Source organism: Pelophylax lessonae (assembly GCF_965119305.1).
Source record: "Pelophylax lessonae genome assembly, chromosome: 13".
NCBI classification, from domain to species: domain Eukaryota; kingdom Metazoa; phylum Chordata; class Amphibia; order Anura; family Ranidae; genus Pelophylax; species Pelophylax lessonae.
This window is the reverse complement of record NC_138780.1, coordinates 129607751-129630757: the sequence shown is the minus strand read 5'-3', so window position 1 is coordinate 129630757 and position 23007 is coordinate 129607751. Positions and strand designations below refer to the sequence as shown.

Below are 23007 nucleotides of genomic sequence, written 5' to 3'. Positions count from 1 at the left end.
GATGTTTACACATCACTAAAACAGTCCTGCGGTAATCGTCTAAATGTACAGATTTATCACCACCCACTGGATTTTTCTTCCTGCATAATCAATTTCAGAATGAATATTTATTGTGGTAGCCAGGAATCATCACCCCTTACACAGTCATTCACTCACATTTTATGCAGATTAGAACAACTGCGCTGGTTTACGTAAATATAGGTGACCCTGCATTTCCAGGTATCGTGCAGTGCGTGACGCCGGAGGCTCACTCCCACTGTGACTCTACACAGCGAGAGTTGATCAGCAGGTCTGCAGGCCTGATGTCTGCCGGCACCTGCTAATCGTTCAGGACACAGGTAGAACAGTGATCTGCTTATGTAAACAATGCAGATCACTGTTCTGTCAGTAAGGAAGGCATTGATCCTGTGTTCCTGCAAAGCAGGGACATGGCTATATGCTTTCCCTTAGTGCAAGCACCTCCCCACGACAGTAAAACAACAGCTAAGTACAAAGTTACCCCTTAAATGCCCCTGATGTTAACCCCTTACCAGCCAGTGTCGCTAGACGCGCTTAATGTTTAGGCGCGTTTAGCAGCTTTTAGCAGCGTAAAGCACTTTTTCTGCCCAAAATCTGCTATTCCTGGACGTGTTTTTTTTTTTTCCTGCCTCTAAACTCTTCTGCTACTAAACCCAGCTAAAGGCCTATGTGTGCATGGTCGCATAGCCTAATATGCAGGGGAGTTTAGAGGCAGGAAAAAAAAGGCTAGACGACCCTAGGAGCATCTATAAAAACGTCCAGTGTGCATGAGGCCTATTCTATACCTAGAGCTATTTTTTACTCATTTTGAACAGTGAGGAAGTGTTAGCAACCCTGTGAGATTCATTCTCTCAGTTTACCCAAACTCCAACATTTTGAGTTGTCACCAGAAGAGAATGGAAATCTTCCAATGGGAACACTTCTGTAATGTGCTAACTACTCTAATGGCACTTTTCCACTGCAAGTACCGGCTAGTACCGGCTCGGCTCTACTCGGCCCTGCTTGGCCCGGTTTGCTTTTCCACTGCGGTACCGCATGGTATAGTGTCGGAACGGTTCGGTACGGTACGGTATAGGTTTGCTTTTCCACTAAAGTAGTACTAAAGTTAAGTGGGTGGGATAACAACGGGGTGGGTGTGATTCTCTGACCAATCAGTGGCTAGTAGTGACTGCATGCAAAGGATTGTGGGATATGGTACCAGTTTGGTACCTGTTGGAACCACAATCGAGTAGGTACTGTTTTTTCAGAGCCGTACCGTACCATACCATTCGGTTCCATGCAGTGGAAAAGCAAACCTATACCGTACCTTACCGAACCGTTCCGACCCTATACCATGCGGTACCGCAGTGGAAAAGCACAAAAGCGTGCCGAGCCGGTACGGTTCTATGCAGTGGAAAAGCACCTTAAGTGCTGGTTCACACATATGCAAAGTGAGACATTGCATGTGATTCGCACGGCACTGCTATGCAAATAACATGCAATGTCTGTGCGATGCGCATTCAGCCGTACAGATTGTGTGGCTGAATTCACATCGCATTCAGACCAAAGTTGTGCAGAACCCTTTTTTTGGTCCCCATCAGAATTGGATTGCATGGGTTTTAACACCTATGCGATCTGATTCCTGTTCGAATTGACAGGTATACGAACTAATCTGGGGGTGTCATAACTTTGTATTGACACTCCCAGCAGTTTGCATATGGCAGTGTGAACTACCTGCGAGTTGGGTGTGATGCGGGAACCTGCAGTGGATTCGCAGGGATCCACATCGCATATGTGTGAACTGGCACTAAGATCTGTAACTTTGGAGAGATTACCCTTTCACTTGCTGTTGTGATGGAAAATCTCAACGAGACATACTGTAGATGGTAAAAAAACTGACAGGACTTTTAGCTCTTTCCTGGTTTATTTTAAAAAAAGAAGAAGAAACAAAGTTGGCTTTAGATATACCTTAAATTATTTGTGATCAAACTATCATTAAAGCTTGTTTCAAGTCTGCAATTGCATTTACTTTGTTAAAAAAATAAAAGTTTATTACCTTTTCTTCTTTCTTTTTTTTTTTTTTTTTCGGCAGCCACGTGACTGTTGCACTTACTATGAGCAGCTGCAGTTTGACAGTGAGGCTTTTGCTGGGAGCCGCTGTCAATAAAGTCAGAAAGGCAGGCCAAGGGATGTGGCAGCCAAACTGACTAGGGGAAATACAAGCACACTATGGGGTTGATTTACTAAAGGCAAATAGACTGCGTACTTTGCAAAGTGCAGTTGCGCTCTGCAAGTGCAGTTACTCCAGAGCTTAGTAAATGAGGTAAAGCTTGACTTTGTAAAGAATACCCAATCACATGCAGGGAAAATTTTGCTTGCACATGATTGGACAATAGAAGTGAGCGGAGCTTCTGCTCATTTACTAAGCTCTAGAGCACCTGTTCTTATTGAGTGTAACTGCACTTTGCCAAGTGTACAGTCTATTTGCCTTCGGTAAATCAACCCTTATATGTAAGCATGGCGTCCTGTATCTCCACAGAGAAGAAATGGTTAACTCACTGACTATGCCAGCACAGATCTGCTTCTGTGCTTGGTGTGGTCAGAACACATCAGGAGAGAAATGGAACTGAATAGATCACTGTGTATTTTACAGGAAACAGATAAATAAAAAGAGAACAGGCTACATGATTTGACACATACTTACACGAAAAAATACACATATAGGCAAAAATAAATTTTGGGGTAATATACAAGTTAAGGGCAAAGTATATGCATGTGCAACACACAGAGCCTGATTAACCTAAGTGGAAGGTGAAAATAAAGTGACATTAGGGCTCATTCACATAAGCGCTAGGGCACCTACAGCAAAGAATGAGCACCTTATTTATGTGGCTGGAGCCCCTTGGAACTGCATGCAGGCAGACCCTGTTTCTTTATGGGGACGCAGAGGCATGAAGGACAATGTGCCTTGGGGGTCACCCACCCGCTCCTGCATGCCTGTCAAATATGGATGAGCACCTGTGTCCATACAGCCGCTGCATCTCCATAGATAAACATGGTCTGCCTGCATGCAGCTCCAGGAGGCCCCAGCCACATAAACAGGGTGCTTATTCACACTGCATGTGCCAGGTGAGTAAGACCCTGTTTTTTTGAGTCTAGTCAACGCCCAGCTTTAGTCAAAGATTTTCATTTTTTGCTTTGGTTAGAGCAGGGAAGGGTTTAAACATCTGCTGTCAGATTGCATATATATGGTGTTCTCATCATGCAATTTGTTGCTCGAATATGGATATAAAAATTCTCTGATTTTTATCACAACACCTGTCTTGCTCTGATGTGAATGTTAATATAATGAAAACAAAGATATAACAAGTATTTTGATATATTTATTATTTTTTACCTTCACCGATTCACCATCAGAGCACCTTTATTTACCTGTTATTCACATAGTTTGTTTTTCTGTAAGTTTCCATAGATTAGAGTTACCAGAGACCCCCAACCACAAACTCTACGTTGTACATGTTGTGAATCTAACCTCCACACAACCAGGGGTGGATCTGGGGGTGGGGGGCAATTGCTTCCCGAAAATATTACCTATTCCCAGTACCGAGTCCCAGAATCTGCAGCAGGCCAGCAGCAGCGGCGGCACCGGGAGAGCCTCTGTTGTTCTAGTACTGCTGCACTGCTGGCCTATACTTCCCATGCGCTGGTTGCTATTGTCGCCTGGCATCCAGCAACCAGTGACGTCACGATGGCCGAGAAGGAGAAGAGCGAGGCCCCAGCATCCAGAATGGAGCCTTCTTCCACCTCCGCCACACGCCTAGTGAGTGTTGGCTCCACCCACCTCCTCCCTCCAGCTTCTCCAGGTTCCAGGCAGGCAGCGTAGTGAAAGATAAGAGCACCAACCCTCTTCCCCTTGCTGTGTGATGCTAGCTGCCTCTTAATCTCTATTGCTCTTCCATGGGAGCTCCTCTCCCACCAAAGCACCAGTATTACCTATAAAAGTGAGTACAATAATAAATGTATAAATCACAGAATACAGTCAGGTATGGATGTCTTTATATTCTGAAAAAAAAGTGCTGCCCTTTTAGTATTTACATTATTGTCTAGTTCAATCCTAACCACTTAAGGACCTGGTCTATTTCTGACACTTGTTTACAAGTTATAATCAGTATTTTTTGCTAGAAAATTACTTAGAACCCCCAAAACGATATATTTTTTATTTAGCAGAGACCCTAGAGAATAAAATGGAGATGGTTGCAATACTTTATGTCACACCGTATTCGCGCAGGAGTCTTACAAACGCATTTTTCTTGGAACAAATACACTTGTGTGAATAAAAAATGACCTAACATGTCATGCTTCAAAATTGCACACGCTCGTAGAATGGCAACATACTTTGGTACTTAAAATCTCCATAGGTGTCGCTTTAGAAATTTCTACAGGTTACCAGCTTAGAGTCACAGAGGAAGTCTAGGGCTAGAATTATTGTTCTCAGTTAACGATCACGGCAATACCTCACATGTGTGGTCTGAACAACATTTACATATGTTGGCACGACTTGCGTATGTCTTCGATTCTGCGCGCGAGCTTGGAGAGAAGAGATTCTTTAAATTTTTTATTTATCTATTTTTTTTTTTTTTTTACATTGTCCCTTTTAAAAAAAACAGGTCCTCTTTAAAGTGAGATCTGGGGTCAAAAATACCTCAGATCTCACATTTACACTTAAAAGCAAAAATAAAAAGCAAAAAATAAAAAAAATAATATGCTAAATACAGTTCTGTAAGCAACACCTTATTTTCTTGCAGTGCCCCTCCCGAGACTAGACTCTGGATCCGCCCCTGAACATAACCTAAGGAAAATTCCAAGCAGGTGTTACTATACAATTAGAATGATAAATAGCTATGTTCTACTGACTTACACAAGGTTTACAGTCTCATATTTAGTGACAACAGAAATGAACTGCTTTAAAGTGAGAAAATAAATGTTTGCTTTATGAGGGAAAAATGAGATTCACAGCGGTAGCTGTTTCCAGGGGCAGCAAAATACATTGATTATTCACCTGAGCTATGTGCAATGACAATGAACATTTTCAGAACTATTCAAGAGAACATAATCTAGGAGGCATAAACGAAAATAACTAAACAATCTGACTAATACATTATGAGATCCTGTAGATAAAAACACATTTCAAAATGTTTGCTTTTATAGAACAGAGTGGCAGATCTCCATATAACAACCAGAAATGTACTTTCAGGAAAACAAAAACTCAAGTTTACCACTCTCGTTACAATCTGGCTGCACAATCTTCTTTAGATTGACCAAAAACTATGAAAAGGAGAAGCCTACCAGACTGGATACAAATTGAATGGGATAGGCTGTATAACTTCCCAAAATACACTAGTTTTGGTAAATATAAGGAGATTGTACAATCAGATTGTAACTTGCATTGTACATTTTGATTTTCATTACAATCCAATGCTTGGTGGCCCTGCATGCTCCCTTTGACTCGTTATCATCTTACAAACACAAAATAATCATGGGTATTTGATTTAGCAGATCAGCTAATTTTCTTACTGGCACCCATCCCAGAAACTGAGATAAAATCGTTAATAACCTACATTAAGGCTAGGAGCACACGAGCAGTTTTAATTTGCACAGTCACATTAAAATATAGAAAACACTGAAAGCATAAATAATAGCAAGACAGCAATAACAGCTGGGTACCACAAAACACACTACTTTTCCCACAACCTTGATCTTTCCCTTTTGCATATTTTCTTAAAAAAAAATCGCAGTGTAAAAGTTGCTTGCAGGTGCTTAAAATGTTACTAAACCCAGGAGCCTGCATTCACTATATCTGGTCTCCCACAATACATAGAACATGGAAATGCAATAGGTTCAGTAAATATAAACTGTTAACCACTTGCCAACTGCCGTCAGTATATTTACTGCGGCAGTCAGACGCTCCTGGGCAAACCGACGTAGGGCTACGTCGCTCGCCCAGGAGCCTGTAGGGGGCGAGTGTGCTCCCGCCCCCGCTCGTTCACGGGCATCCGCGCGTGTGACCGGCAGCTCTGATGTCCGCCGGCCACTCGCGATCCCGCTAAGGAGAGGGAGAAAGGCAGACGGCTGATGTAAAGACAGCCATCTGTCATTCTCCCTGGTGTAACTGCAGAGACTATACGATCCTGCTATGTAGGATCGTATATGTCTCTGCAGTTACACCAGGGAGAATGTCTCTGTGGTTACATCACTAGCCACGCCCCCCCCCACAGTTAGAAACACGCCCTTAGGGATGCATTAAACCCCTTGATCACCAATAAAGTTAACCCCTTCCCTGCCAGTCTAATTTTTACAGTAACAGTGCATATTTATAGCACTGATTACTGTAATAATGTCACTGGTACCCCCAAAAGTGTCAAAAATGTCAGTCAAGGGTCCAATCTGTCCGCCGCAATGTTGCAGTCCCGCAAAAAAAATCGCAGATCGCCGCCATTACTAGTTTAAAAAAAAAAAACAATAAAAATGACATAAATCTTTCCCGCAGTTAGTTAACGCAATAACTTTTGCGCAAACCAATCAAAATACGCTTATTGCAATTTATATGTAGCAAAAAAACAAATTGGCCTAAAATGTTAAAAAATTTAGATTTTTACATTTTTTGGGGGGGGGGGGGGAAATTTCATATAAAAAAAATGTGAAAAATATTGTTATTTTTTCAAAATTGTCGCTCTTTTTTTGTTTATAGCGCAAAAAATAAAAATCGTACAGGTGATCAAATACCGCCAAAAGAAAGCTCTGTTTGTGGGAAACAAAAGTACGTCAATTTCGTTTAGGTACAGTTTTGCATGACCGCGCAATTGTCCGTTAAAGTCACGCAGTGCAGAATCGCAAAATAGGGCCTGGTCTTTGAGCAGCCAAATCCTCCGGGCTTAAGTGGTTAAATTGCTTTTCTCATCAGCAGTACATAGCAGTCTTGTGACTTCTGTCAGTGTCAGCTGAGCACTAGTTAAAGCTTGTAGGGGTTTTCATACTGCACTGAGCTGTCTTATCAGGCTGCAAGACCCATGACCCTCTGCCTGGACAGTGCTGATTGGCCATGTGCTGATCACATGAACACTCAAAAAAACAAAACAAAAGTATACTCTATATCAATACACACCAAACTGAGCATGTGCAGCCTGACTCCAAGGGCTCTTCACTATCTGAAACCTGTTCTGGAGTCAGTGGAAGAAGAGGAGGATCTGTGCATACAAGATCAAACAGACTTTTTACACAATGCTGGGGATTAACCCCTTAGGTTCCACAGTGAGTATAACAAGCATACTGTATATATACCCATTGATTTTACTGTTGTGGGTTTAGTAACACTTTAAAGCTGAACTCCAGGGAACACAAAAATGCTTCCTTGCAATGGTGATGCCCTGCAGTTAAATGGTTAATTGCTTATTTAAGTCAGGGGGAACCAAAAAAAAGCACTTTTACTTATCCAATCCCTCACTCCAACAGGCTTCCTCCATGCTGCTAGACCGGTACAAGCAGCCTTTTCTCTTCTCTTCCATATGCTCCAGCGGTCGCATGCCCTCGGACATCATCAACCACAATGCAGGGCTCATAGCCCTATATTGGATGTGAGGACGCCAAATACAGTCCACAAACCAGAGCATAGGGGAGAAGAGAAGAATGCTGGCTGCTACAGGAGTAGGGTTGAGGTACGTAAAACTGCTTTTTCAGGTACCCTAGACATAAATGAGCATTTAACCCTTGTAGTTCAAGGGCAGACCTACTGCAAGGAAGGATTTTTGTTTTCCCTGGAGATGCGTGATCAACAATTGCTGTGCATGCCCAACCATAGACTATACAAACAAAACCATTTCCCATTAGAAAATACAAAAAGCAGCAGCACAAGGAGAAGCAGCAGCACTCCGATCTTCCTAGTGAATGGCTGTGCAGCGGCGGCGTGTCAGGACAAGTCTGATCACTGGAGGAAAGTACACTGAGTTCCCAGCATAGCTAGAGATCTGACCATGGTTTGCTTTCTAGCTTAGTTTGGTTAGTTTTTAATAGGAAACCAAGGGGACTAGCAAGAACACCAATGATTTCACACAAAGCAAGCAATACAAAGAGAACAGGAGACATTCTCATGCAAGTACATTACATGGCACAGGTGGCACATTTAAGGAATATGAAGTATTGGGGTAACAGGAGCTTTAAGGCCTCTGGGACAGTGAGAGGCTGAAAAGATGAAATGTAAAATTCCTATAGTTTTCTGGTACCCGGGGAGATGAAGGTGCTGCATACAGCCACCAGATTAATGGCTGAATGGTGCTGTACTCATATAAATGCTGATACTTCAGTGCAACTGCTTTTACCCGCATGCGCCTACACCAGTATGGCTGTGTACAGCCTTTCACTTCTATGGCCGGCTGTACCCTGCATCTGCCACTCCCTGGGATCAGGAAAATGGCTGGAAATTTACACCAGACATATTTTGAGGCTCTCATTTTCCGAGTGTCTGAGGTGTACTGTGCTGGCAGGTACTAGAGGAAACTTGCTTTTGTCAGCAGATTGGATGGAACACCAATTTTAATAGGAGTGATAACTGTCATTTTAAACAAGCTGATTCGCAGTGAGCTTCGGCACTACTTGAAGTTTGCTGAAAGTCTATTGGCAAATTTTGTAAAGTGAAGGTCATCTTTTCCATAAAGTTTGATGTTTTACATTCCTAAAATTGAACTAAAACGTTTTTAAAGGCTTTTTTTGTTTTTATTTTTAAAGCCCGTGGTGTGTGAAACAAAAAGTGCACACATAAAAAGTGAGAACACAAAAAGGTGCACAGGGTGTGTGACTGGTACACCTCCAAAGAGGATGGACCCTGACCCTGATCCCCCTGAGCACGAGACTCCAGACGGGGACCGAGGTACTCACTGGTCCACCTGGCCAAAACCAGGCAGACTCCGTTCCCTAGAAGATCTGCCGAAACAGCCTACCCCAAGTAATAGGTGGGGTTCCCCCAAAGGAAGACCCCATGAGAGAGGGAAAACTAAGCCAAAAGGCCATATCCACCCCTCCCAAGACTTTCAGGGTAGGCCCGAAGACCCACACCCTACTAATCACTGCGAGTAAAGTGCGCATGTGCAACGTGACAAACACACAAAGAAAAATACACACACACACAAAAAGCGGGGAAGGGAGAGTGGAGAAGCGCTTCAAGTGCCAAAGTGCAATACCTTGGCAGGGCAGGCCCTTTGGCCTTCAACGCAGTTTAAAGCTTTACAAAAGCTTGCTGTACAAACTGCTCTCATACAAGCGGAAGCCAATGTAAACAATGCCTTAGTACTACTACTGAGATGGCAGTAGAAAGGACCTGAGGCATTTATAAGGAAGCTGGTTGGGGTTCTTAAACGGAGCTATCCATACCGCTTAGGAGTATGGGTTATGAAGCTGTATATCTGAATAATTAAACAAAACTGCAACAGGATTCTCTCTATTACTGACCCTGAAATAATATGCAAAGCATGGTGTGGAGCCTGCAGTATTGCATAACACTGGTACGTCATATGGCCAGGCACTCCTCCACCCTGCTTTCTTTCCCATCAATTAATCTGACTGCAGTTTTGCTTGCTTTAGAGTCCTAAGTAATCAAAGCTTTAAACATTTTTGCAAACACAGCACTGTGATTTATACATTTTTTTTTAAGTTGTGTTATGGCTGTGGCAAAGCCATGCTGCCATGTTGGCCCCATAGACTTTTTTTGCCCAATCACATTAACTACTTAAGCTCCATGAGATTTTACCCCCTTCAAGACCAGGTCATTTTTTGCAGTTCAGCACAGCTACTTTAACTGGCGATTATACAGTCATGCAATGCCAATTATTCACACAAAAAGCGCTTTCTTTTGGTGTTATTTGATCACCACTGGGTTTTTTATTTTTTGCTATAAAAGCAAAGACCTAAAATTGAAAAAAAAAAAACAACATTTTATACTTTCTGCTATAAAACGTATCCAATAAAAAAATGAGAAAAAAAAAATTCTTCACAAATTTAGGCCAAAATGTATTCTGCTATATGTCTTAGGTAAAAAAATAAATGATTGATTGGTTTGCGTGAAAGTTATAGCATCTATAAACAATAGTATAGATACTGGAATTTTTATTTATTTATTTTATACTAGTAATGGCGGCAATCAGTGACTTATAGCGGGACCGTGATAGTGCAGCAGACTAACTGACACTGAGTGGGAACTGACTAACTGGCACTAACATTTCCAGTGACACTAATATCAGTGCTAATAATGTGCACTGTCACTGTACTAATGGCACTGGGTGGGAAGGGGTTAACATCTCAGGCAATCAAAGGGTCAAGTGTGTGCCTAGCAAGTGTTTATGTGTTGGCTGTATGCTTCTTTTACTCTGGCTGCTTTGCAGGGAGACAAAACCAGCACATCTCTGTTGTCATTAGAAAGATCTGTGTTGTTTAGGCTACGTTCACATGTTAGCGTAGCGGACCGCGGGCAGAATAACCGCGATTCTGCCCGTGATCCGGAAATCATTGCAAATCGCGGGACGCTTGTGCGTTGCCGTTGATTTGCAATGGCACCCCAAACGCTGTGCGAAGTTTTGCCGCAATTTTCGCCTGCCGAATCGCGGTAACATCGCGCAAACAAAATCGCGGGTCGCATGACGCCCAAAAAAGGTACAAGAGCTTCTTTGGGGCGTCATGCGACCCGCAATTTTGTTTGCGCGATGTTTCCGCGATTTGGCAGGCGGAAATTGCGGCAACATCGCACAGCGTTTGGGGTGCCATTGCAAATCAACGGCAACGCAAAGGCGTCCCACGATTTGCAATGATTTCCTGATCGCGGGCAGAATCGCGGTGATTCTACCCGCGGTCCGCTACGCTAACATGTGAACGTAGCCTTACAGATCTCCCTCCTGTCATCCGCTCCGCTGACTGGCCAGCGGACTGGTCATGGTCATGAATCACTGGCAGGGACCCACTGATCAGAATATGCTGGAGCCAGTGACAGCACATCTAGGACAGCGGGCACACGCTCCCCTACCTGGAAATGCAGAATCATGTATATATACATGATTCTGTGCAGCTGGCCTGCAATGTAGCAGTAAAGCTACAGAGTGAGGTTGGCAAGTGGTTAAAGTGTTTTCAAATGCATATTGTTTTTTCTAAAATTAACAAACATGTCATATTTGCCTGCTCTGTCCAACAATGGCTCCCAATGCTGCCTCTTTGTCCAATGAGGAGAAAGAGAGAGCCAAGAGAGCCGCTGCTCACGTGCACATTGGTGAATTGAGATTGGGTTCAGGTAACTATTGAGGGGGGGGGGGTCTAACTGCATGCAGAAGGTTTTTTTTTTTTACCTTAATAAATAGAATACATTAAAGTGTTACTAAACCCACAACAGTAAAATCAGTCTGTATATGCATTAAAGCATGCTTGTTATACTAACTGTGCAACCTAAGGTCTTAATCCTCCGCATTGTGTAAAAAGGTTGCTTGATCCTGTCTTCTCTGATCCTTCCCTTCTTCCACAGCCCCCAAACAATCTCCTGATAGTAGAGAGCCTTGGAGGCACTCTGCAAATGCTCAGTTTGATGTGTATTGCTAAAGAGTTTTTTTTTTTTTTTTTTTGGGAGGGTGCATGTGATCAGCACAGGGCCAATCAGCACTGTCCAGACAGAGGGTCAGGAGTCATGCAGCCTCATAGGACAGTCAGAAGAGAATGAAAACTCCTCCTACAAGCCTTAACCAGACACTGATAGAAGTCACAAGACTGCTATATACTGCTGATGAGAAATCATATTTAGTGGTTTATATTTACTAAAATAATTGCATTTTCATGTTCTGTGTACTGTGGGAGACCGGATATAGTGAATGCAGGGCCCTGGGTTTAGTAACACTTCTACCCTTTGAACCACTTTAAGTACAAAACAAAATATTAAATATTACATACAACAGCTGAAACTACATCTTGTACCAAAAAATAAATAAATGTTGTGCAAAAGTAAATGCAAACCACAGTGCTGTTATTTGCAAAGGTGCTTAGCATTTGTTTGCTTCAGGACTCCAAAGCAAATGCAACGCTAAGCACCATTGCAGTGCACAGCATTGTAAGCTAAAAATTTGCCTTTTCTTTAAAAGCAGTGCTATGATCACATCAAAGCTGTGCTCTGTTATGCTTTATAATTGCCCTCTTAGTCTTTTTTAGTAATGTTTTATACTTACGTTGAGCATTTTAATTTTCAAGATTATCACATACCTGAATCGTCATGTTGGACTGTTGTAAAATAGATGTGATATTACCGTGCAAACACTTTACAAACCATAATTGCATCAAAACATAAGTCAGACACATGCTTAGCAGCAGAATGCACCGGTCTGCAATAAGCAGGCCAAGAAGAAAGCCAGTAATCCAAAATTATTACATTACCTGTTTTCTTCATAGCAGTGGAATAATAGTTATGTTTCTGCTTGGCTTCATTTGTAACAGTGTTAACAAGGCTTCTCTACACAAATTCCACCATGATTTTAAGAGCCATCAAGTGCCTCATAAAATACACAGTGTCGGAATTTGGCTGTCAATATTTATATAAGTAGGTCACTCAGGGTAAGTGATGATGAATTTGCTGATACGGTTAGCAATGTGCAGCCAACAACTGAGACATTAAAGGTGTCAGGCTTTCAGTTTACAACATTTACTTTTATTCTTGTCCCAAGATGTTGTTAAAGCACGCTACATGCCAGGCTCAGCAAAAAGGTCAATGGAGTGTTTGGGGGTTGTAAAAAGTTACTATCCTAAACAGAACAGAATTTTAGGAAGGGATGCTTGACTTTATGTCTGCCTTCCCTGAAAATCTTTTAGACTGAAATCAATGATAATAATAACAATATATATTAGATAGTAAAAAGTAGCTGCCAGCTTCTGAAAACTGCCAAAACCTGCTATGGGAGATTTGGGGCGGGGCAGATTAATTTAATTCACTTAATTTTACAGTTCACATATATCTTCATATACACTATATCCATGTCTTTATGGACCTTGCTTTGTGCACTGGTCCAAATCATTTGGTGGAGGGGATTATGGTGAAGGGTTGTTTTTCAGGGGTTGGGCTTGGCCCTTAGTTCCAGTGAAGGGAACTCCTAAAGCGTCAGCATACCAAGACATTTTGGACAATTTCATGCTCCCAACTTTGTGGGAACAGTTTGGGGTTGGCCCCTTCCTGTTCCAACATGACTGCGCACCAGTGCACAAAGCAAGATCCAAAACTACATTGGTGAGCAAGTTTGGGGGGGAGGAACTTGACTGACCTGCTCAGAGTCCTGACCTCAACTGATAGAACACTTTTGGGATGAATTAAAGCTCAAACAGCGAGCCAGGCCTTCTCTCCAACATCAGTGACTAACCTCACAAATGCGCTTGTGGAAGAATGGTCAAACATTCCCATAGACACACTCCTAAACCTTGTGGACAGCCTTCCCAGAAGAGTTGAAGCTGTTATAGCTGCAAAGGGTGGGCCAACTCAATATTGAACCCTACGGACTAAGACTGGGATGCCATGAAAGTTCATGTCCGTGTAAAGGCAGATGTCTCATTATTTTTGACAATGTAGTGTATAAGGGTTGATTTACTTAAAGTGTATGGAACACTTGAAGTGTTACTTAAAGTGTAAGGAACATTCTCTTTGTTAACTGAACATAGCTGAACAGCCTCTAATTGTTTAGAAAATCATTCTTATTATGTGCTTTGACTTTGCATCATAGTACTTCTGAAATTTACACTGCTTTGAGTTTATTAAATACTATGATAATTACAATACAAAAAGTACAGAGGTAAAGTTTACAGAGACCTTATTTTACAAAGTTTTATAAATGCAGGCAATATAATACTGTAGAACAAAATACCACTTTGGAGAACTCCCATTACCAAATAGTTGCTTGGTGCAAGATATTGAAAGTATTTGGGGTTGATTTACTAAAACTTGAGAGTACAAAACTTTGTGCAGCTGTGCATGATAGCCAATCAGCTTCTAACTTCTGCTTGTTCAATTAAAGAGGAAGTAAATGCATTAAAAAAAAAAAAAAAACGAGAAAAAAAAAAACTGTAAAGACCGTAAGCCCTTGTTCACATTAGAGGGGGGTTTGAAATTATGTGAGTTCAGCTGAACTTGCACGATTTCAAACCTGCATTTCATTGCGAGTTTGGGGTGATTTGTAAGACATCTGTGCGGGTTCATTGCCAGATGTCTATTGAAATTGCCCCTGAAGTCACCAAAAGTAGTGCAGGAACTACTCTTAGAAAGTCGGCATCACACCGTTTCGGACGGTGCGGTTGCCAGCAATAGACTGCGATTTGACACGTCAAATCACATGTTAAATCTCCCCGATGAGAAAGGGGGCATAAGGGAAGATTTAGCAAAACTGGTGTACACAGGATCTGGTGCAGCTGTGCATAGTAACCAATCAGCTTCTAACTTCAGCTTGTTCAGTTAAGCTTTGACAATCAAACCTGGCAGCTGATTCGTTACTATGCAGAGCTGCACCAGATTGGGTGTGCACCAGTCTTAGTAAATCTCCACCTAACTACTTACATAGGAAGCGAGTGGCAAGTCCAAACTCTGCCGTTTAAAAGTACTACAGCCACCAGCAAAGTTGTCAATATTCAACACTTCTGGAAGCTTTGAAAGCCTGCATCCCCATTGTGCACTGTGGCTCATTCCACCTACCCATACATCACTACAAGATGTAGAAGTCTTCAGAATATGGTCTCCTGTAGGGGATCACAGAGTGCAATGAGAGACCAGGCATCCCGTTTTGCCCATAATTGTATTGTATACATTGATTCTGATGAAGGCTTTAGCTCTTGAAATCATATTAGTAAATGTAAGCATATCCTGTATATAATTTTACATAACTTGTACACACAAAACTGAACTCCAGTTACTTGGTATGGGTTATTGTGTATGCGTATTATGATTGCTTTTCACACTCACACATAAATAAGCCTAATTACGCAATACTGCAAACATCATAAATAGATTATCTCTTTTGTGTCAAAGCTATACTTCTTTATTTCTCCTTGCTACTGTCCCTGCTCACAGGCATATTGCTGTTTGATGTCATGGATTATATTAAAAAAATTGATTCAGGTTTGAAGTTGCATTAAACCATCATCTTTCCTGTCTGCTACTCTTTATTTTGCATACGGGAAATCACTTTCTGACTCAATTTCATCTCCTGACGGGTGGTTTCATTTCAGGTTCTGCCTTGTGACTGGAAGGAAATATGGCACAGCACTGCTTCATTTCCAAGATAGTCTTGTATTAATTCTGCATAACAAAGAAGCATGGAGGGGTCGAGCAAGTGCTGCTCGTCTCTGTGCATGCCTCAATATTGGTATGCTGTGAAGTTTGTGGATTCTGCCCCTAGCTGAGACTGTTTAGAATTTCAGACACAATGGCACATTAAACTCTGGATCAACAAGCCTGGAACAGACAAGGTACACACCACACCATGTCTGTGTGCCAGAAGAGATATAGACAGTAATAAAAAGAAATGAGTTTATAATGTTATATGCCGTTATATGGAATTGAAACTGAAATGCACTTAGAATAACATAACGCAAACAATTTTTTATGATGACTACAAAGCAGATTGACATACAGCATAGCTACTGGTAGGTTTGTCACCATCTTACCCATGAAGCTTGATAATCTGGGGATAGAGAAAAACCTCTTTTATGCAAAGCTCTGATATCTTACACTCTCTTCACAAATCCTAATGCATTGCTGAAGTGCTGCTCTGATATATTTCGTAAAGACGCATGATGGATATATAACCCGGACAAGGTATGTCACACAATTTTGTCAGCCACGTATAGCTTTCCTTATGTCTTTATTTCGGCTCTTTGTTTTTCCTTTTATTTAAATTGAATGCTGTCTTCAGGGCCATGTTTTCTTTTGAAACTGAACAGTTCAGGTAAAGATTTTTGTACCTTTATCATTGCTAACCTAAAAGTTTATTCTTCCATGAATGTTGGTGTGCTTTGTGTATTTCTAATCTGCAGAATGGGAAAGATAAAGTGACGCTTAATGCCAAAAGATATTCACCTAGATGTCAAACCACCAGCATGGAAGGTCATCTGAGTCCAAGGGACAATCTTTTCCCTTATGCATATGTTCAAAATAGTAACATTTAGGGCTCGTTTAAACCATGTGCACCGACCTTCATTTTTTTTTTTGCACCTGATCTATGCAGGTCACTGCAAGGGCACATAGAAAACATCCATTTTCTGTGTACACCATTCCCACTACAACACAGGGGAGGGGTGTAGAAAAATACCCAAGAATGTTTAATATCTACTGCTAATGGTTTTAAAAAACTACAAGCACTAAATTTGTTCTACTACAAGCACTAAATTTGTTCTATTACAAGCACTAAATTGGTTCTCGCTGAAGAAGAAACGCTTGAGAGGGGACATGATAGCAATTTACAAATACCCCAATAGTGATCCCAGCGTAGGAAAAAAATGATTTAGTCTCAGGGAGTGTAAGAGGACACACGATGAGATTGGAGAGGAAGAGATTTAACCTTAGGCTGCGTAGGGGGTTCTTCACTGTCAGGGTGATAAGGATGTGGAACTCTCTTTCACAATTGGTGGTGTCAGCGGGGAGTATTGATATTTTTAAAAGACTCTTGGACGTGCATCTTAAAGAAAACAACATACAGGGATATGGGAAATAAATATCAACACCAACACACTTACACCGGTTGAAATGGATGGACTATTGTCTTTATTCAACCTAACCAATTATGTAACTATGTAACCTATGTAAAAACTATTAATAGCAGATATTAACATTTTTGGGCCAGTGACCAAAACTAACCTCTGTTGATGCAAAATGTGAGTAACCCCAAAACTAGCTTGCTAAGCCATTGAAATCATTCACGTACAGCAAAATTAAAAAAGTAGATCTAGTACATCAGAACAGCTTAACACTAGAAGTGTCTATTCAGTCATGATTATCCCAGCAATAGGCTTGATTTACCAATAGTGCAGGAAAAAAAAAAAGTTTTGCTAGCCCATGACTGGGTATCCAAAGTGAACTCAGGTTTCTCTTATTTAACAACTTTAGTTTGCTGAGTAGATAGTCTCTATGTCTTTCGTAAATTAGCCCCTCCCCCACCATAATGCTGCAAACTGTTTCCAGCTCTTTAGATGCATTCTGGTCCATTTGAACCTGTTTATTCAATAGTTCACAACGTCACCTCTGTGATTATAAATTGGGACACTTCTGGTGTAGGGACTAAACACGACCACTAAATCATTATGACATATTTTTAATACTTTTTAAACCTATTCTCCCCAAAACAATTTGTATGTGAGCACTTTTTGTTTGCTTTTTACCTCTAGTAATGAGTTCTGAGGATAGGAATATTATAACGGGTAGCACAGAAAGGGCTGTGTTTGTAATCAGTATCTTTAGTGTGAAAGAGGCCTGTACTGACAACCCAGAGTTATTTGTTGCTTTCTTTCTAGGATTGTGCATTTGTTGCATGGCAGTGTTTAGGTTGTATGTATCGGGTGAATATCTCTCTTTGTTTATGTCTTGTCTTTTTCAGTTTTTTTGTTTTTGAGAATGCAGAACCAGGGCTGGTGCTATACTATTTTGCATCCTAGGAGACCAAAGCCCAGCTACTTGCAGCCTACTCCCAAAAAAAACAGTAGAAAATAATAATTAAACAGCCTGTAGCTTGGATGACCCAGTCCAGGTTTATATCACCTGATATCCGTGATGTTTTCCTGGACACTGGAAGGGGTCTAGCGGTGTGCCGCATTGGGATCACAGAAACCTTTGTCTCTGTGTGGAGCCCTGACATTGGCTGTCACATCCTGGGCCTGTTGTGGGGAGTGCCGGGCCTTCCTCTTTGAGGTGCTCCCAGTTGGGGAGGCTCTGTGTGACTACCCGGAACCCTGCCAAGACACAGTGCTCTATGGACTATTGCTTCTAAGGTCACCACCAGGGCTATATCATCTGCAGAGCAACGTCCGGGCTCTCCAGACCCGGTGGAGGAGGCTTCCCCATGTGCCAGTGGTGTCCTTGAATCAGAGTTACCATCCATGGAGGCAAATTAGGCACCGCCACCTACATCAGCACACACAGTAGAGGGAAGTGGTTCTCTAGGACCATCAGAGTTACAGCCGCCTGCCCTACCCGCCAAGGAACCGCCACAGTCTGTGGTGGTGTGTGGGCCATTGTAGGGTGCTCCTAAAGGTACTGCCATGGTGGAGAAGCTGGAAGGGTCTGTGGCTAATGTCACTTCACCTGCAACATCTTCACCAGTCTCCGCCACTGTTTTTCCTGAGAGGGGGCATTATCACAAGGTCCCCAACCCCTGGGAGACCTGGTGCCCTCCTTACATGGAGTCAGAGGAGAAGGAAGGGGAGGAGACCAGAAGTACCCCGGATACTCCCAAATGCCCACCATGTTTTATTAGAATGCACTTTTAATATTGCATATTGTTTATGTCATTTGTTCCTATTGAGGTACAGCCTATTGAGGTGGAGCGTTAGGAAGCTGATGGAGAGTAGGGAAACCAGCGGCCGTGTCTGCATCCTAGGTGGGCAGTGCCCCCTAGGAGGCTGCCTATTTCCCCTAGCGGTTGGTGCTGGGCCTGTGCCCACCTACTCTGGGTATTATTAAGGTCTTTTCACTCATCCCGTTGAATTTTAATCAATGTATTTTATATTCTGGAGAATGCTACATTGTACGCATTGGGTGAGCATCTCATATATGGTTAGCTTAAAAATATCTTGGTCTGTTAAAAACCTGCCCTCCTGAAGGGTCAGACCAGCCAAAGCTGATATTTAAATTTTTGCTAAATGCTGTGGATTTAAACAAACTGACAGTTTTCTATATCTCTTAGAGATTCTTGGTGAGAATCTCTGCCTTGAGTTCTTGGGTTTAAATGCCTGCTGTGGCCATTATGATGGTTTTTCCACACTTCCTGTTGGAATGGAGTCAAGAATTATGGCAGGGAAGTCTAACAATTGGAACATCAAAAACACATAAAAAGCCATCACAACAGGTTCTACCTATAACTAAAATATAACTTTTGGTTAAACTGCCCCTTTAACTAGGTTACAGGCAAATGTTTTATTGATTTCTGACGAGGATGAGACATCTGGGTGCCTATAAAAAGGTTCCTATCAGTGCATGGATCTGTTTGAATTTATTTTGATCTATCTGAATTGCAGACAGATCTATCTAAGGGTTACGTTACAACTGCACTGTAAAATATATGAAGATATCAGTTGCTTTGCATAGATCAGAGGTGTCCCATAATAGTTACATTTTTTCCACATGCATGTCACGAAAAGGAGTGACCAGCCACACTGCTCTGACGTACAGATTGCATGCCCTCTGGATGAGCCTTGGTGTGACCGCCCTCTTGCAGCAATGCTCCTGAGCTGGTCACTGACACTGACACACAGAGGAAGCGACAGCTGGCATGAGAATCCGATGAGATCACTCATTCATGTAAAAGTGTAAGTGCTGAGCAGATGGTCAACAAAATAATAGATTACCAGAATAAACCATAACAGACGAATGCAAAGTCCTAATTTCATTACAAAGAAATAATATTTGTCAACACAAAACTATTTAGAATATGTAGATATTTATTTTAGGCTTTCTTTTAGCCGTAATGTATGTATTGATTGATAAACATTCAAACCTCACAGTCCTATGTTTAACAGCAAGCTTTGACTTTGCAGTTTTTTTAGCTTACTAGCCTCTTAAAAGATAAACGCTGGTTTTGCAGAATATCTCATATTAAGAGAAAGGCTCAGATTTGTGGAAAGGCCTAGTGTGGCAATAACATAAGAATGTAATTCTAGTCACTTTATGCTTTGCTCTACTGTCATAGAGAGTATAAACCTTTCCACACATGGATCAAAATAAAATTAAGCTCTGCCACTGGAATTAAAGAATATCTAAACCCAAAAACAAAATTGTAATATATTGCAGCTTACCACTCCTTACATGTGATGGCTGTATTCGCTGTTTGTTTTTAGTATAAGCACAGCCCTGGCCATTAGGTTTTGAGAATGACTCAAATATTCGTTTTCACAAAGTCTGCTGCCTAAGTTTTTATGATAGCAATTTGCATATACTCCAGAATGTTATGAAGAGTGATAAGATGAATTGCAACTAATTGCAAAGTCCCTTTATGTCATGAAAATGAATTTTGAAATGAATCCCATTAAAAAACATTTCCCATGCATTTGTGAAGAAGGCTTCAGGGTGCCCAAAAATGTCCAGCAAGCGCCAGGACAGTCTCCTACAGTTGATTCAGCTACAGGATTAGGGAACCACCAGTGCAGTGCTTGCTCAGAAATGGCAGCAGGCAGGTGTGAATGCCTCTGCACGCACAGTGAGGTGAAGACTTTTGGAGGATGGCCTGGTGTCAAGAAGGGCAGCAAAGAAGCCACTTCTTTCCAGGAAAAACATCAGGGACAGACTGATATTCTGCAAAATGTACAGGGATTGGACTGCTGATGCTGAGGACTGGGGTAAAGTAATTTTCTCTGATGAATCCCCTTTCTGATTGAGGCACCCGGAAAATAACTTTTTCAGAGAAGAAAAGGTGAGCTCTACCATCAGTCCTGTGTCATGCCAACAGTAAAACATCCTGAGACCATTCAAGTGTGGGGTTACTTCTCAGCCAAGGGAGTGGGTTCATTCACATTTTTGCCTAAGAACACAGACATGAATAAAGAATGCAAAAACATTTTCCGAGAGTAACTTCTCCCAACCATCCAAGAAAAGTTTGGTTATGAAAAATGCCTTTTCCAGCATGATGGGTCACCTTTCCATAAGGCAAAAGTTATAACTAAGTTTCTTGGGGAACAAAACATTTACATTTTGGGTCCATGGCCAGGAAACTTCTCAGACCTTAATCCCATTAGGAACTTGTGGCCAATCCTCAAGAGGCAGGTGAACAAAAAAAACCCCACAAATTCTGACAAACTCCAAGCATTGATTATACAAGAATGGACTGCCATCAGTCAGGATGTGGCCCAGAAGTTGATTGACAGCATACCAGGGTAAATTGCAGAGGTCTTGAAAAAGAAGGGTCAACACTGCAAATGTTGACTCTTTGCATAAACTTCATGTAATTGTCAATGAAAGCCTTTTACACTTATGAAATGCTTGTAATTATACTTCAGTATACCATAGTAACATCTGACAAAAAAGATCTAAAAACACAGAAGCAGCAGACTTTGTGAAAATTAATATTGGTGTCATTCTCAAAACTTTTTGCCACGGCTGTACATTTTGTGCAAGTGAAATAAAATACCCAACTCCCCTAATGCGAATATAACTAGTTGGGAAGTGGCTAGGCCCAATGTTACAATACCCTACCTGAAAAGGTGCATACCACTGAAATAAAGCTTGAAAGTCTGCAAAGTCCAATTTAAAGTCATATGTTCATTTCCACATTTAAATTATTTCTATCCTACTCCTATTAATCTGAATGTTCTTAAAGTTTGTATATCTACTTTGTGAAGATCCCCACACATTTACTTCCTTCAATTCTGTGACATGAATTTATAAGCCCTTTGAGTATTCACTGCTGTTTCACAGAATTCAAAGAGCCTGCCTTCTAAACTACAGATTTGTTGCAAGGAGGTTTCAGGAGGTAGAGCCAGTACAGAAACTGCTGCTTCTGGGCAGCAAGATACCATTGGACATATAGTCCTTAGAGCTTGAAAACAAACAGTAGAGGGGAAGCTGCATAGCACATACAGAATCCAGGAAGCTATGAAAAAAGTTAGATAGCTTATATCAGACTGTCAAAAAAACACTGCTGTCCATATTGATTTTACAATGCTGATGTTTTTAAATTAATGGGAAATTTATGACCATAGAACTCTTTTAGGGGAATCCCAGGTGCTCTATAATGCATTAAACTGATCCTGTTTATCATGAAATTATGCAATAGGCACTCCACCAGTATAGGGTGGCAAAGCTCCTGGGACCATTCTTTGTTAGAGGGGCTGTAGAAGTCTTCCAGTACCTAGGTACAACTGCTGTTTTGCAGAGACAAAATTAACAGGCCAGTGTATTCCTTCTTTTAGAAGTGAAGAGATAGGCTCACAACTTCAGGCTTATTTTGTATTTGTAATCCAGCTACCTGTGACTTGGTGGTACACTGTAAAGATGCTAACCCAAAAAGGTTTTGTGCCCAGGCAGGTGACCAAATGTGGAGCATGGTCCCATATTTCTTACCGTTAACTAATAGATCTGTGACTGGCAGGAACATACTTTATAATGTGTATGGTCTTCTACTAGGTGTTTTGTAGCTCTTTCCTTGACATGCACTATCTATATTGATTTTATGTGTTAGGGTAAAGGAGCATGTGACTTGCTTATCAAAAAGAGAGGTCCTTTTACCAATTGGATATAAAACACAAACAGGGGTAAAGTTTTGGTTAGCTAGGTTTTCTCTTACACAGCATCTTTGCCCTCCCCTCCCTTCTGCTGTTCATTCACAGAAGGCACACCTCCCACCTTTTTGGGATAGGAATAAGGGACAACTATTAGCAAAAAAATGCGGGCATAGGACACACACCATGCCATGCATCCTTAAAGGAAAATGATACAAACACAATTATTAGTTAAACCTACAAGTGCTTTTTTATTTTCCACTACTATTACTTTATCCTGGCTTTTAAAATTTACCAAGTCAGACATTTAGAAAGTGGATGAAAGGTTTAGCATTGTGAAACACTTTTTGAAAGATAAATAGTGCATTTTATATACAACTATAAAAATCAGATCAAAATGAGGGACAAATAAAGGAGGAAAGAGGGACAGAGGGACTCTGTTCCAAATCAGGTACAGTCCCTCAAAATCAGGGACAGTCCCTCAAAATAAGGGTCAGTCCCTTGAAATCAGGGACAGTTGGAAGCTTTGCAGAAGACTTCGTG

The 23007-nt window shown here is 41.4% G+C and overlaps 1 protein-coding gene across 3 annotated transcripts in view; it reads right to left on the bottom strand.

Moving 5' to 3' along the window:
• The window catches only part of RGS6 (regulator of G protein signaling 6), a gene marked incomplete at its 5' end in the record, with an annotated part of 657279 nt that overhangs the window by 425828 nt on the left and 208444 nt on the right, over positions 1 to 23007 (bottom strand). The gene's annotated exons all lie outside the window — the stretch shown is intronic.